This window comes from Sorex fumeus, unplaced genomic scaffold, assembly GCF_029834395.1.
Source record: "Sorex fumeus unplaced genomic scaffold, SorFum_2.1 ptg000010l, whole genome shotgun sequence".
Taxonomy (NCBI): domain Eukaryota; kingdom Metazoa; phylum Chordata; class Mammalia; order Eulipotyphla; family Soricidae; genus Sorex; species Sorex fumeus.
In genome coordinates this window covers 35,362,780-35,380,301 of record NW_026606067.1, presented here as the reverse complement: position 1 = coordinate 35,380,301, position 17,522 = coordinate 35,362,780, and the positions used below count along the sequence as shown (strand labels likewise).

Sequence of the window (17,522 nt, the reverse complement as noted above, 5' to 3'; positions counted from 1 at the left end):
ACCATATTGGAGGCTCTTTCATGGCTAAGGGAATGAAACCCGTTATTGTTTACTGTTTTCAGCATATCAGATACATCACAGGTAGCTTTGCAGGCTCTGCCATGCAGGTGGGACACCTCAGTAGCTTGCCAGACTCTCTATCAGATATGGTGTAGTAATTATGGAAAATGGGTAGGAAGTGTCTTATGATGTGTCATGCAGCTTAGACATCTGGAAAGCAGCCTAGAGCGTAGTGGCAGTTGGGTAGTGGAGGTCGGCTGCTGGGGCTGGGTTCCTTGGGGTGGCTCTTACATGCTCCCTTTGGGGTGCCCTGAGTGAAAACAGTCTGGCACAGAGTCCAGTGGCATAGTCATGGAGGCCTCATTTTATACTCCCTTCCTAGAGAAGCAACTGTGAGTTCTGGAGGGTGGCCCATGAGGAGATTATCTGGCTCCGGCAGGAGGTGGCTTATGGGTTTGACCCCTAGGTCGCTGGAGACTGGGGGAAGCAGGCAGAGGATCTATGCTCCCAGGTCCTGTTGAGCCCAGAGTCCAAGGTCACAAAGTTCTGCATTACCTGGGTTTTGTGGGACTTCACTCCTGTGTGAGGCTTGGCCTGCACGTGTGGAAAGCGGCCTGGAGCGTGGTTGGGTAGTGGGGGTCGGCTGCCGGGGCTGGGTTCCTTGGGGTGGGGAGGGCTCCAAGGGACAGAAAACATAAAAACAAAAATCCTTTAAGAGTGGAAACAGCACAAAGTTCGACTGAAGTTACATATACTTTGGTAACTTCGATTCCAAGATATTTGTTTTTTAGCATTTCTTGCCTAGCCTTTTTATTCTATCTAGCCTTGATACCACTTCTATCATTCGACAACCAATTCTTATCTTTTCTGCTCATGATTCTTAGCAAATATACAAAACCCTCAAATAATTGTCTCAGTTGATCTGAGTATTTCTGAGATCAAAAACAAATTTTTATCCATACCACAATATATGTCTGGTCCCTCCCTGCTCTACCATCAAATCTCCACTGTGGCTCTTTCACACATCTTTGCCTTTGTCCACGATTCTTACAGGTGATTTCAGTCCCTGTTTATTGAGTCCAGGAACTCATTTGATAAGAAAGCGTTCTCTTTCTTCCTATGCATTCTTTTCTAATCGTTTCTCCTTCTCCCCTTTTTAATAAAATAAGTTGTCCTGGTGATCCCAGTGGCAGGGCACCAACCTTGCACACATGTGGTTCCTGAGTCTGATTCCTGGCACTACCCCACATACCAAGTGTACAGTTTTGATGTCACCAGTGTACACTATCTGATGTGCCACAACCAAGTGTACAGGCTCAGCAACCTCCCTCCTGTCAATGCATAGCACTATTGATAACAACAAAAGAAAGGGAAGTGAAGAATTGACAAAGAAAAGTTGCCCACACTTCTATCTTTGTCCTATAATTTTGTAATGTATTGGATATCTCATTGTTTCTTTTTTTATAAATTTATCTTCTAAATTTTCTTTTGTAAAAATAATTGACTCACAACATGCTAGTCTAAATACACACAACTTATGTGAACAAAGCAAAAAAACTTTTTTGTTTGGTTGTTATTGGAGGTAGGCACAAAACAAAAAGGAAGGGCTCATGGGATGCTCAGGGCTTACTGCTGGCTCTGCCCTCAGGTATCCCTCCTGTCAATGCTCAAGGGACTATGTGTAGTTCTGGGAACCGAACCTGGGTCAGCCGCTGATTTATTTAATGTCAGGGAGATGGTTCAAAAGACTGCTGTGAATGCTTTGAATATGGCAGCTCCAGGTTTAATTCCTGTGACATCATGCCCCCCACACACACACTTTGGGGAGTACCCCAGAACCCAAAAGTTCCTTATCACCAAGTGAGAAGTCACTCCAAGCAAGTGGGTGACCAAACAAAATAAATAACAAAAAAATGAAAGTCTGGGTTCTGTGAAGATATTTTTTGCTGAAAATATTTATCACATTCATCAGATTTTCATTCTTTATTCCTAGGACTAAAATCTTCTCTACACCCTCTTCTTGAGAAATATTATTTACTCTCAAGTCTTTAGTTGTCTGACATGTTCTGATGACTATGGATCCCTCTTCGGAATTTTCTTTCTTCTGGACATTCATCTGCAAATGCTCTCAAACTCAAAGGGCCAAGGGAGAACTTAATTATTTTCCCAGGCTCAAACAAGTTTCTACCTGTTTCCTGTCTCGAGGAGTGATACAACCAAAATAACCCCACCAACCAAGGCTAACACTAGGTTTTTCCCATATACAGTCAGTTCCAAATACCACAATGATTCTCAGGCCCACACACTTTATCCTCACATAACCATACTGTCCAAATGGCCTGTCTGATTGCAGAGCCTCCCATCAACCTCCCTGTCTCCATCTTGCTCCTCTCTTAATCTATTTGTATGATGCAAACACCATAATCTTTCTAATATTCAAACATAATTATACTACTGGCAAAAACCCATTCGTGATTTGCTGATGTCCTTAGGATAAAGTCCAACTTTAATTTGGTAAACTGTCTCTCTGTTACCTGCCTATCTCTGTAGCAAAGCCCTTCGCTCTCAGTATTGCCCATGATAGACATACAGCTCTAAACACAGTGAACTATGTCAAGGCCTCAAATGACCTTTGGAGTCTGTCACTTTTTGAACTTTGCACATATAATCTTTTTTCTGCTTTCAAATCAATTTAGCACTGTGTAGGTGACTTTCTGAGATGGGTTTTGTTGGCAATATTTCCATATTCTAATGATAGGCCAAAGCCCTTATATAAAATTTAAAGTGCCTTATGATTTATTAAGTGCTCCATGTTGTTTAGTAATGTTTGGGGGCAAGAGGTAATAGCCAGTCATCATAGAAAATGAAGAAAATTCAGATATGCAGGATTAGATATGGATAGATACAGATATGAATAGATTTTTGAAATTCTGAAGCTATATATTTTAAAATCAAATAATTTTCTTTATGTTTTAAAATTTTACTTTAATAGAATATTCAAATACATGCTCCTGATCATTATAGCAGTAGCAAAATCAGCAACCACACTGCCTCTTTGAGAATTTATGTTTTAATGTTTATTGAATCACTGAATTATGAAGTTACAAAGATATTTGTGATTGAATTTCAGGCAGTCACTGTTCTAATACCAATCCCTTTGCCATTGTACACTTCCTTCGACCAATGTTCCTAGTTCGCCTTCCTCCCACCAGCCTGTTTCTGTGGCAGGCATATGTTTTCCTTTTTCCTTCCTCTCACCTCCTTTTAAGCACTTGCTCATAATACTGTTACTGATGATAATGTGTGGGCATGTCACTTTGCCCCCCTTTCGGCACTGAGTCCTGGTCCAGAGTGACCCCTTCCTTCTATCATTGTTGTAGTGATCCCTTCCCTGACCTGTCTCACCTACCCTCTGACCCCAGTGGCAAGCTTCCTAGTAAGGACCAGATCTCCTGTTCTTTTGTATTGCCTTTGGGTTTTAGTTGTTCTCCTACTATGTTTCTTAAAATCACCATATGGGTGCTATCATTCTGTCTGTCACTCTCCCTCTGACTCTGTCACTCATCAAAAAGAAAAATAAGCAGTTTTGGCTGGATGTGTGGAAAATGGAACCCCAATAACTGCTAGTGGGAGCATTGACTGGTCCAGTCATTTTGGAAGACAATATGTATAGTCCTCAAAAAATTAATATTTGAGTTTCCGTACAAACCAGCAACTCCACCTTGAATATATCCCAAGGTCTCAAAAAACCCAATGCAAGGAAGACTTCTGTACACCTATATTTATTGCACCACTAGTCACTATAACCAAAATCTGGAAACAATCCAAGTGCCAAAGAACACATGACTGGATAAAAGAGCTATGGTGGACATACTTAGTGGATTACTACTTAGTCATAAAAATGATAAAGTCATGCAATTTTTTACCATATGAACATATCTAAGGAATTGCTTTTGACCTCACTGAGAGTGTTTGCAAACTTCAAGCTACCATTCTTTTGTTAGTATTGCTATTGTAGTAAGAATAAACAGGACATAAAGTTGACCATTGTAACCATATACCAGTGTCCAATTTAGTGCAAGCCCAGTGTGAGGCAGCTATCACCACCACTCCTTCCCAGATTTTTTCCTCGTCACCCTGAAACAGCTCAAATAGAAATTCTAAACCCATTAAACAATAGTACTTCATTCCGACCTCCCCAGTTCCACATAATATCCACCTGTCTGTCCATAAAGTTCTGTAATTTTTCTCACTAATAGGGATATGCTTTTGACTACTTAGCTGACCTTATTTTTTTTTATTTGTTGAAAAAGTTATGTATTGGCCAGACAATCTCGTCATTGGCCACCTTCCCAGATCACATGGCTACTTCTCCCGGAAGGGAGCATAAAATGAGACCCTCATAGCCATGCCACCAGACTCTGCACCAGGCTGTTTTTACTCAGGACACCTCAGAGCCCTACCCGCCCCAAGGGATCCAGCCTTGGCAGCTGACCTTCACAACCCAACGATCACCACATTTCAGGCCATTCCCCACTAGCTCAGGCCGAGCCTCACATATGAGTGAACATATTCCTGGACCACATGGACGCTTTTGCGGCCTCTCGACACATCATAAGACACTCCCTACCCCTTCTCCATTATTGCCACACCATATTTGGTGGGATTCAGATAGTAGGCAACAAATCATAGAGGGAAATAAATATGCATATATACCTATTTTCAGATATATATACCAAAGCTCACATCACCAAAACTTTAACAACATGTTAGTGATATCCTATAGAATGTCTTGATGGTTCCTGCCAAAATAGAACAATCTGCACACTATTTCCTATATGAACACTTTTGTGTAATCATGTTCAGCAGTTTTTCATAAGACAATGCAAAATATATTCTTTCGTTTGTTTTTTGGGCAGGAATTGAGTTTGGGATAGAAACATCTCAAATTTGGTAGTGGGAAGATGTAATGGTGGTGGAATTGGTGTTTGAATATTAAATGTAATCAAATATTGTGGACTAACTTATAAAATAAAAAAATTAATAAAAAACGTTATGTATTCTTTCCCTCTCCTTGCTGTAGGTCTCACCTACACCTGGACATGGTGTTTGTTGGAGCTCACTCACTTACTCATTGTGCTTGAACACTGAACTATGGTGTTCCCACACACTCCTGCCCAGATCACACTATTTACTTGTGATGTTCGTGAATATTTTGACTATGTGCACTGAGGGGTTGCAGACTTGTTTGCAGTATTCATGCATCATGATTTTGATTCTCACTAAGGATCATACACAGCAGTTGGGGTACTCACACACACTTGGCTGTGGTGTACTAGAGATAATACACTTTGCTGTATGTCTGGGAAGTCCAAGTGGCAATGCTGCCAGGATTTCTTCTAGCATGAGTGTTGGTAGGGAGTGATGGGTATTAAACTTGTCTCCTCATGCTTGCAAGGGAGGTGTCATTGCCACTGAGTTATCTCTGGACTGCCTACCATGATTTTGCAGAAGGAGTGGAGGTTGGGGCCACAACCATCTGTGTTTAGGGTTTATTCCTGGCTTTGTTTTTAGGCATTACTCCCAGTCAGACCCAGGGAACCATATATGGTGCTGGGGCTCAAATCCCAGTCATCTGCATCAACATAAGCACTTTACCCTCTGTACTATCTATTTATCAAGCCAACATAATTTTCATTGTTTGCAAAGATTCATGTTGATTTCATGCTTGCAATTCATTTGACTATATTTGGGTGTTTATACAGGTTGCATTCCATTGTACTGTTTCACTCTCAAAGAACTACACAGAGCTCTCTTCCACCTTTATTTTTCATTAAGCACTCTACTTTCTCAAGACCTATGAGGATTTGGAATTGATCATGCTAGCAATTCTAAATTGATATTTAAGATGAGAATATATTAGGGCAGTGAAAATTATATAATACTGGAGGCATATCATTATATATTTGCCCAATGCCAAAGAGTTCAGAGCACCAAATACGAATTACAGACCTGATTTGATTCTGATGTGTCAATGTTTTATCTCAACGGCAACCAAAAAAATCATGTGATGGATACTGATAATGAGAAGGATTATGCATATCTGGGTCAAGGAGTTCATGGGAAACTTCTGTACTTCTCAAATTTTCCATTATCCTAAACTGTTCTAAAATGTTAAATAATCTTAACATCTTAATAACAATAAAGGGAGAAATGCGAAAACTAAGAAAGAACAAGAGTCAGGAGAACAACTTGGTATGCTGGAGTCACTTGTTGAATCCCTGGCATTACACCATGAGGGAGTGACTCTGGTTTTCCCTGATTCCACAGGGTCTGAACCACACTGTATTCTCAGGCCAGACATTGGACTCTTGGGTCAGATTGGTCAAGTATTACAGAAAGCTCAGCACTTGTGGGGAGCCCCTGCCTCTCACTCAAAAAAGAAAAAATGGGAGTTTAGAATACTTAAGAGTTGCCCACATATCAAGACAAGGAATCAGCTGAGAAGGGTCTAAAAGTCAATAATTTCATGCTGCTATTCTATCCTGCCTTAAACAATCCTGTCTAAAGGGAATGTGCCTACCACAGAGGTAGGGTTTGGGGGACAATGGGGGTGGTGGTTGGAAGGATACTGGGATCACTGGTGTAGAGACGGATACTCAATCATTGTATGACTGAAACGTAAGCACGAAAGTTTATAAGTCTGTAACGTATCTCATGGTGATACACTAAAAATAAATAAACAATCCTGTCATGTCTCAGTTTAGCAAAAGATGGCAGTTTGTGCAGAATAGAGTTTGGGAATAACAATACTGTGTGGAGAGAAGGTAGATAGAGAGAGCTGCCAAGAATGGTTTAAGCAGGAGGAACGCAGATTTGCGAATACATAGGCAAGGGAGTTGTGAAATGCTCATGGCCAGCAAAGCAAACTAGAATACCACAAATCAAAGAAGAGCTAATGATACAGCTCTGAAAATCTCTGAACACAACTCGTACTTAAAGCCAGAGACTGTCCACTTCCTGGTCCCCAAATATTTCTTCATGTGAAGAACCAACATGGAAACCCCAATTTCCGGTGTCCGCTCATGTTCCATATGACAGTTTGATCATTATTTCAGTAAAAAAAAAAATCAGATTCAGAAAATTCTTATGAACAAATATAATGGAACACACATATTTAGCTACAATTAGGCTAAGTGAGCTACTTAAAACACCACTGTTCACTTTTTGACAAAAAAAAAAAAAAAGCAAGCAAAGGTATTGGTAGTAGACAGATATTGACATCTGAAAAAATCTTCCAGGCCCAGGGATATGACTAGTGCCTGCCTTGCATGTGGCCATGAGCTAAGTTCCTTGCAACACCTTGTACTGTCAAGTATGATCAAAGCCAAGCATATGATTTACAGTGAGTATTGCAACCAAAGGTATGTCCCTGAAAATCATAGCAGCAACAATAAAGAGAAGGGAAAACAAAATTAAATTACATGTATTTTTAATTCCTAAGAACAACATATATTTGGAAAAAAAATTTTTAAAAACATTCCATGCACAGTGAGGTTGGAGAAGGATTCTTTAAATTAAATGGTTTCAAACTTTTCAAGCCATTGATGATCCATTCACTCATTTTTCATTCATATAAGATTACTTCATTTACATTTCTTAAAGAAGAGGCTGTGGGGCTGGAGCGATAGCACAGTGGGTAGGGCATTTGCCTTGCACACGGCCATCCCAGGTTCGATTCCCAGCATCTCATATGGTCCCCAGAGTACCGCCAGGAGTAACTCCTGAGTGCAGAGTCAGGAGTAACCCCTGTACACAGCCAGGTGTGACCAAGGGACAAAAAAAAAAAGACACTGAAATAAAGATTCATGAGCAGAGAGCATATTCAAGCATAACAATCTTAGGAAAGTGAACTATGCAAATTGGAAAGAAAAATAAGGAAGTAGAAATTCCAATAAAGCATTTAGGTCCTTTGATTTTCCTTCTTTTTTGAATTGCTTAGAATTAGTTAGAATTGTATCATTAAGCATTAGGTGTAAATCATGAAAAATCATGTGTATACTATAACAATTTCACCATTGAAAACAAAGTTGTTCAAAAATGGGTTTCTGTTATGAGCAACTGTGCCTCCTTCCCACTGGACTTTCTTAAGAGTAGAGTAGCCCAGGCCCCAGAACTGTCCCAATCAAGTGTTGGAGGTGAATGCCTTCATCCACCTTCTTCTAGCCACATTAACTGAAGGGTCTCCGTAAGAGTGGTCTTTAGACCCACCTTCCTACTTTCTCCTTTCCATAACTTCTAATCTCTATGATCTGACAAAGCAAACGTATGTGGCCATGGAAGAAGGGCCTGAGGTCCAATGCTTATGCAAGGCAAATGTCCCAGACTGGGCATGGGAAATACAGAGCTTCCTCAACTTCTAATAGTGCTACATACCTTAAACCCACTGTTAAGCTGAAACACTGGGTTTAATGCTGGCACCATATGTTGTTCCCTGAGCCTTCAAGGAGTATCTCTGAGTTCAGAGTCAGAAATAAGCCCTGAACACCATGTGTGTGAATTAAATTAAATAAATAAATAAACGAGCTACGGTTTTGGACAGATGTTTTTTCAAAGAAAATGGAGAAGGCCAATGTGAAAACATTTTAAAAAAAGATACTCAACATCACAACTTATCAGGAAAGCAAATCAAAAGTACAATGAGAAATCATTCATCACTGCTGCCACAGACAATATTTTAAAAAAAGTTGCAAATGTTGGAGCGGATGGAGTGAAAAGGGAACTCATGGGCACTGCTGGTGGGAATATGAATTGGTATAACCACTAAGGAAAAAAATAAGAATGCTCCTAAAATATTGAAAGTGTAACTAATATAAAATCCAGCAATTCCAAATCTGAGTTTTTGTCTAAAAGAAGCAAAACTAAGGACTGGAGAGATAGTTGCACACTCATGTTTACTGCAGCAACACAACAATGAGGTACCATCTGACACCACAGAGACTGACCCACATCCAAAAGAACAAAAACAACCAGTGTTGGTGCTAATGTGGCGAGAAAGGGACCCTCCTTCACTGCTGGTGGGAATGTCGACTGGTTCTGCCATTTTGGAAAACAGTATGGACGATTCTCAAAAACTTAGAAATTGAGCTCCCATTTGACCCAGCAATACCACTCCTGGGAATATATCCCAGAGAGGCAAAAAAGTATAGTTTAGGTGACATCTGCACTTCTATGTTTATTGCTGCACTGTTCACAATAGCCAAAATTTGCACAAAATCTGAGTGCCCCAGAACAGATGACTGGTTAAAGAAACTTTGGTACATCTACACAATAAAATACTATGCAGCTGTTAGAAAAGATGAAGTCATGAAATTTACATACAGGTGGTTCTACATGGAAAGTATCATGCTAAGTGAAATGAGCCAGAAAGAGAGGGACAGACACAGAAAGACTGCTCTCATCTGGGGAATATAAAGTAACAGAATGGGAGTCAAACACTCAAGAATAGTTGAGATAAGTACCAGGCAGTCTGCTCTAGGGCTTGGAAGCCTTCCTCACATGCTGGGTAAAAGGCAGCTCAGATAGAGCAGGAAATACCACTCCTGGGAATATATCCAAGAGAGGCAAAAAAAGTAGTAAATAAGTAGAGAATAAGTAAAAAAAAATCATGAGATTTCAATACACAGCATGATGACTATACTCTGTTATATTTGAAAGTTGCTAAAACAGTAAATCTTGAGAGTTGTCATCACAACAGAAATTATTAGTAACTATGTAATTATTTGTGGTGAAGATGTTAACTAGACTTATTTGGTGATCATTTTGAGATACATACAAATACTTAATCCTTGTTACACAATTGAAGTCAATATAATGGCATTTGTCAATCATAATGCAGTTTGAAAACAACTTTTAAGAGCCAGCAGGGAAGATGTAGTGGCTATAAGTCCCTGTCCTGCAAATCCCTGTCCTTGAGTTCAGTCTCTGATATAACTCACATGTGCCAAGTTCTATCTCAGCTCCTTGGATATATGGGGCCCTGCCAGCACAACAGAGTGTGAATTCTCCATCAAGGACTGCAACTAAGGAAGTATGAATACTATAACCAGGATGTCTGAGCACCACATAATCAGAATACTTATGACATCTGCTCATAGCCATAATAATGCAGGAAAAGGAAAGAAAGAGGAAGGCAAAAAGTAACTTTTAATTTAAAAAATACTTGTTTCAAGTCAGGTCAAGTACACAACATATTTGCACAATGAATCATGAAAAAATACATAATGATATTTCTATGTCTATCATTTCATAGCCAGTTTTCTGATGAATTTTAATGAAATTGAAGCTTATTCTTTTTTTTATTTTAGTTTTTTTTTTTACAGTTGTAGATTTACAATTTTTTGTGCTTGGGTTTCAATTATACAATGATCAGATACCCATCCCTCCACCAGTGCCCGTTTTTCACCACCATGGATAATATCCCTCCCACCCCCATCCTCCCATCCCCCCTGCCTCTGTGGCAGGGCAATCCCCTGTGTTCTCTCTCTCCGTTTGGGTGTTGTGGTCTGCAAAAGAGGCATTGAGTGGCAAACATGTTCAGTCCATAGTCTACTTTCGACATGCATTTCCCCTCCTGGGAGGATCCTCCAAACATCCTTTATTTGGTGCTCCCTTCTCTATCTGAACTGCCCTTTCCTCTAGGATACCCGGCTGGCCTCTAAGTTATGGAGTAATCCTCCTGGTGCTGATCTCAGCTATTCTTGGGTATTAATCTCATACTTTGTTACTTTATATCCCCCAGATGAATGCAATCTTTCTATGTCTATCCCTCTCTTTCTGACTCATTTCGCTTAGCATGATACTTTCCATATTGTACCACTTGTATGAAGCTTATTCTTAAAACCAATAACTGGCCCACCCAAGTTCTACAGTGAACTTAAGATAATCTTTCCAACTGTTCTTTCTAATGTTCTATGTTGCATATCTTACCAGCTTTTTTTTTTCATAAAGTAACAGTGAATTTTGGAGAGGTACTGATCATGGAATGGTAGTAATATCCTATAACAATAAAATGTTCACATAAGCTCATAATAAAATTATCTGAACAGTTTTCTTTAATAATACCTAATAGAAAATGTGGTTGTTCAACAATATTATCTAACCACTAGCTATATTTTATTTAGCTTTCATGTTTGTATGATTCTAAAATTCACCAATATTAGAAATTACAGGGCTCTGCTAACCTGATTGTTTGAGCTAAAGACAGTTTCTGAGTCTTCATAAAAAAGAACATTCAAGTACATGACCATGGCCTATATATTCTTTAGTTGAGAGGTTCACAGTCAAAGTGTCAACTTTTCAGTTAATAAATTCTACACAATTTTTTACCTTATGGACATATGATAATTTTAACACTATGAGCAATCTCCCCAGAAAAATGCATGTCTGCACACATAAAATTTCCTCCTGAGAGTTCCTTAATCCTCACCCAAAGGATCTCAAACCTGGATCAAGAGCATGAGTTTTCAAAATTTAAAACTTGTCATTTTGCTGTTCTCATAATCCAAAAAAGCTACTTCAATAGGATTTACACCCATTACTTTGTTTCATTAGGAGAGAATATTGTGGCATTTCAAGACTTTCAGACTTTGTTAAAAATAAAACTGGTTGGGGCTGGAGCAATCGCACAGCAGATAGAGTATTTGCCTTGCAGGCAGCCAATCTGGGTTCAATTCCCAGCATCCCATATGGTCCCCTGAGCACTGCCAGGAGTAACTCCTGAGTGCAGAGCAAGGAGTTACCCCTGTGCATAGCTGGGTGTGACCCAAAAAGCAAATAAATAAATAATAAATAAATAAATAAATAAAACTGGTCATTATAGAATTGAGAAGGAAAAGCAATTTGTTGATGGTCTAGATTCTCCAAGAAACCCTTTTCATTCTTTGAGGAAATTTCTTTAGGGAGTAAAAAAAAAAGTGCTAAAGTTAAAGTTAGGAACTTAGCGTGGGAGAGAATATATACAATCACATCAATTTTGTAAATTATAAAAATTAAAAACACAGGTAGATTAGATAAGGCAACACAAATAATATTAAGGATATGTATATTATATATATATACATATATATATGCTTACACACAAACACATTCAGTCAGGTTGCAACATCAAGCTTGCGTGAATGAATAAATCCATGATTTTTTCAAATTGAGATTATGTGTACAAGCCATATATAAGAAAACTTCCTGTGATTGATTAGTGTGTAAGTATAACTTAGACCTATTGGTTTTGCATATATTACTCTTAATAAGAATTTACTAGAAGGCAAAGCTATTTGGAGCCACTGTATTTTACCATATGTTTCAGTCTCTAACTGTGAAACAGTAGAATGCTAATAATAAGTTGGATAAGAAAGAGCAATATGAATTTCTAGGCTATTTTTCAGACACAAAATGTTAGTCTAATTGTCAGTTGGGAATGACATGGACAACTGTCCTCCTTAATAGTCTTTGCTACAACTTTATCCACAACTTTGGGGATCTGTTTCTGCACTTAAAAAAGTATGCTGACTTTCAAACCATTTGGCAACAGTCTCCATTTTGAAAACCCTACGTCTATGTAGTTTCTCTACACATTTTTGAGTGTTTAATTACTGATATACTATTACATGTTTAATTGAATTTTAAGTTACAATGAAGTAATCGTATCAAATGTACTTGAATTGTTCCATCTTCTATTTAAAGTCTTTCAAATGCCAATTTAGAATTTCCAGAAATTTTGTTTTCTCTTTCCAGCAAGTGCCTAGAGATATGCATCTCACTGTCCTTGTGGTGCACAAGCATCACAAAACCAAAGGCTTGAGAAAGTTTCCACAAGAAGAGGAAGTATGAGCTGGGACACCCAACTGCCAACACCAAGATTCACCCTCATCATATACACAGAGTTCAACTTCAGGGAGGCAACAAGAAGTGCCGTGCCTTGGGGGCACAGGGAGTAGGGCGTTTGCCTTGCAAGCGGCTGACCCAGGTTTGATTCCCAGCATCTCATATGGTCCCCTGAGCACCACCAGGAGTAAGTCCTGAGTGCAGAGCCAGTTTTAACCCCTGTGCATCGCCATGTGTGACCCAAAAAAAAGCAAAAAAAAAAAAAAAGAAGAAGAAGAAGAAGTGCTGTGACTTGAGATTGGACATGCGGAACTTCTGGGGCTCAGAGTGTTGTACCTGCAAAACAAAGATCGGTGATGTTGTCTGCAATGCAACCAACAATGAACTGGTCCTCGCCAAAACCCTGGTGAAGAACTGCATCATGTTCATTGACAGCAGCCATAAATACCAGAAGTGAGATGACTCCCACTACGTGCTGCCCCTTGGAGGAGCCAAGGCAACTCCTAAAGAAAAAAAGATTTTAAACAAAAAGTGTTGAAGAAAATTCAGAAGTACGAGTAAAGGAAGAAGAATGCCAAAAGAATCAATCTTCTGGAGGAGGAGCTCCAACAGGGCAAGCTTCTTGCATGCATGCTTCAAGATCAGGCCAGTGTGGCTATGTGCTAGAGGGCACCGAGTCAGAAACCCATCTGAGAGATGTCAAGGTCCACAAAGGCAAATAAATCCTCCTCTGCTGGTGTAATGAAGTTCTTTTTTGTTCTAAGAAAATAAAAAAGTATCAAGAAATTTCATGCATAATTTTAAGTTTATCATAAATTCTAAATATTATAACAATGCTGGGCATTATTTAACGTACGTTGGGCATTAAGCTTTAGTATCTGAGATTTTGATTCTGTCCCTTTGTCAGTGACCCAACAACTTGGCGTCATTCTGTGAGACAATATATTTGTAATGGGGGTAGCAGAACGACCTCCAGCAATATGTTAAAACATTCACAGCGTAGGTATCAAAAAAGCAATGAGAAATCTATTGTTGCTGACTTGTGGGCCGAAATAATGTCTTTCATAATTGATATATCTCTTTTCAAATATGGAAAAATACCCCTCTTTCTAAATATTCTATTTGAAAAATCAAGCAGTTAAAAAATAAATCAATTAAAAAAGAAATGTCCTTTTGTATGTATGTTTCATACTTTAGAAACAGAATCACTTTCATTGGCCTGGAGCGATAGCACAGTGGGTAGGGCATTTGCCTTGCACGCAGCCAACGTGGCTGACACGAGTTCGATTCCTCCGCCCCTCTTGGAGAGCCCGGCAAGCTACCGAGAGCATCTCGCCCTCCCAGCAAAGCCTGGCAAGCTACCCGTGACGTATCCGATATGCCAAACACAGTAACAACAAAAGTCTCACGATGGAGACGTTACTGGGCCCGCTCCAGAAAATCAATGAACAATGGGAGGACAGTGACAGTGATCACTTTTATTACTGTCATTGGAACTTCCTGAGTATTTCTTTTTTTAAAGAAAATGCCAATCACAAAACTGTCTTCCTTTCTACCCCACCATCTTTACCAAAAGCATTTCAGTGAAACTGCAAGGCATTGCAGGGAGGTTTGTGGCTTTGTTCTGTAGGAGTCTCCAGTCTTTCACCTCATAGGAGTCCCAGCTTTCTTCTTGCTCCTCTGACTCCAGAACTCAAAGGCATTTTGACCCTTAAATTATCAAGAACAAAAATAATCCCTTCTGAACTACTTTTGCTCCATCCTTCCCTCTCCAGACTTCACTGGGCATTGCAGCTTGCTCTCTCTTTTATCCCCAGTGTGCTCCCTCTTATCTTCCCCAGCCAGCATGCTAGAGTCTTGCAGTCTCCACACATGGAATCACCCTGAAATCATTTTCTAAGAAACTTGATGGCCTCTACAGACCTGATAGAAACAGGCAGCAAGTTGACCCTTTTTAGCATATAGTCTTTGTAAACTATATCCCCTGGAGTTGTGCACGATGATCCCCAAAGATGGGGCTCACGGATCTTGCCTTTGGGCATTTATTACACACCTACACACCTACTTTGTTTCTTTATATGCAACATTTGAGAGGGATCATTCTGTGTCTGTCTTCTGACTAAGTTTACTCAGCACAGTAATACCATATCCATTCACATTGCAGAAAATTGATGATTTCAATTTTTCTTATAGTCTAGTAGTATTCCATTGTATACATGAATCATAGTTTCTTTATCCATTCATCTGTTCTTGGACACTAGGGCTGTTTACAGATGTTGACAATTGTGAATAGTGCTGTAAGGAACATAGAAGTTTAGAGTCTTCTCGAAATAGTTTTGGGTTTTTTTTGTTTTGGGCAGACACTTGGGGTATTCTCCAAGAAATAAAATTGCTGGAGCATATCAAACCTCAGTTATAATGGTTTTATTTGAGGACTCTCCATATTGTTTTCCAAAAAGTCTAGACCAATTGATATTCCCAATAATATCTATCAAGTTGAGAGTAAGAGTACCTTTTAGCCCACCAATGCAAATACTGCTTGTTTCTGATTTTATTTTTGGGGGTATTCATAATAACCTTACTGGTATGAAATGATATCACATTACTTTTCATTCTTGTTTTGATTTTCCTTTCCCTGATGATAAGTGATATAGAGCACTTTTTTCATATAAATTTTGATGATCTATATGTCTTCTTTGAGAAAGTTTCTGGTCATTAATGTTCTCCTCCCACCTCTTGATGGTTTGACTTTTTCTTCTAAAAGTGCTTTATGTATCTTGGATATCAACACCTTATCAGATAAGTAGTAGTGGAAAATTTTTCTCTCCAAATCAGTGACTGTCTTTTTATTCTGGGCCTCATTTGTGGTGCAGAAGTTTCTTAGTTAGATGTAGTGCTAATTGTTTATCTTTGATTCTATTTGCTTACTCAATAATGTCAAATCATTGGGTATCTTTAGCGTCAATGAAATAGTGTTCTACCTATTATTTCTTTCAATATAAATTATGGATTCTGGTCTGTTATTATAATCTTTGGTTTATTTTTATTTAATTTTTGTGCGTGGTGTTAGAAAAGGATCTGCAATCTCTTTTTATTTTTTTGTATGTGAACACCAAAAGTCACAGCACTATATTCTTTGCTGCATTTCATACTATTTGCTCCTTTCTCAGAGATTAAATGTCCATATACCAAGGATCTGTCTCTGGACTCTCATCTACTCCATTGTTCTAAGGCTCTGGCATTACTACATACTACACTGTTTTGATTATTTTTTATTATTACCATTTTACAGTAGTTTATAGTTGGGAAAAGAAAAGTCTCCTTTTTTTTTTCTAGGAGTTCTTTGATTATGTGGGGGAGGGGGAGGGAGGGCTACTCCATATAAATTTCAAGAGCATATGATTTTTTATTGAAAAAAATGTCATTTTTATAGGGCCTACATTGAATCTATATAAAGCTTTGGGCCATATTGTCATTTTGACAGTGTTGATCTTGACAATCCATGAATAGGGGATATGTTTTCATTTTCTTATGTATGTGCTTCTTTTAGTGCGATTTAATGTTTGTCTGTTGGTTTTTTTTTTTTTTGTATGTCTTTCATTAATTTCATTAAGCTGATTCTCAGGGTACTTGATTTTCTGAACGACAATTGTGAATGGGGTTTTGTAAAATATCTCTCTATTTTATTATTTTCATACAGAAAAGGCATGGGTTTCTGTATGTTGATTTTGTAGGTTTCACATTATTTTATAAGTGTATTGTTTCCTGGAGGTTCTTTGTAGTCTTTAGGGATTTTTCTAGCTTCTAAAGTTGTGTGGTTAGGTAATTTGTGGTAGTGAAAGCTTGTATTGCTATGGATTTTTCTCTTAATACCATTTTTGCTGTGTGCCGTATGTTCTGGTGGCTACTATCTTCATTCTCATTTGCCTTCAGGACTCTTGATTTCCTGTCTGACTTCCTCTTTGAGCTATTGTTGTTTAGTAGTGAACTGTTTCATTTCCAAATGTTCTAGTTTTGTCCTCATTTCTGTTTTTTATTAACTTCCACTTTCAACATATCATGGTCTGAGAAGATAGTTGACATAATTTCTATCTTCTTTTTTTTAATTTATTTTTATATTTTTTTCTTTTTTTTATTAGTGAAACACCAGGAGGTACAGTTATAGGCTTACAAATTTTGTGCTTGGGTTTCAGTTATACAATGATCAAGTGCCCATCCCTCCACCAGTGCCCGTCATCCATCACCACGGGTCCCAGCATCCCCCCCAACCCCCCATCCCCCCGTCCCATCCTGCCTCTGTGGCAGGGTATTCCCCCTTGTTCTCTCTCTCTTCTTTTGGGTACTGTGTTTTGCAAGAGAGGCATTGAGTGTCAATCATGTTTGGTCTATAGACTACTTTTAGCATGCTTCTCCCACCCTGGGAGGGTCCTCACAACACCCTTCATTTGGTGCTCTCTTCTCTATCTGAGCTTCCTTTTCACCTAGAACGTGTGGCTGGCCTTCCATTCATGGAGCAAAATTCCTGGTACTAATCTCAGCCATTCCTGGGTGTTAGTCTCCCTTTTTGTTGCTTTATGTTCCCCAGATGATTGCAATCTTTCTGTGTCTATCCAGCTCTTTCTGACTCATTTCGCTTAACA

General features: G+C 38.9%; 1 pseudogene; it reads left to right on the top strand.

Annotated features, from left to right (window-relative positions):
- The window catches only part of LOC130020075 (40S ribosomal protein S8-like), a 61,599-nt pseudogene extending 47,995 nt beyond the window's left edge, over positions 1–13,604 (top strand).
- Positions 13,605–17,522: the final 3,918 nt, after the last annotated feature.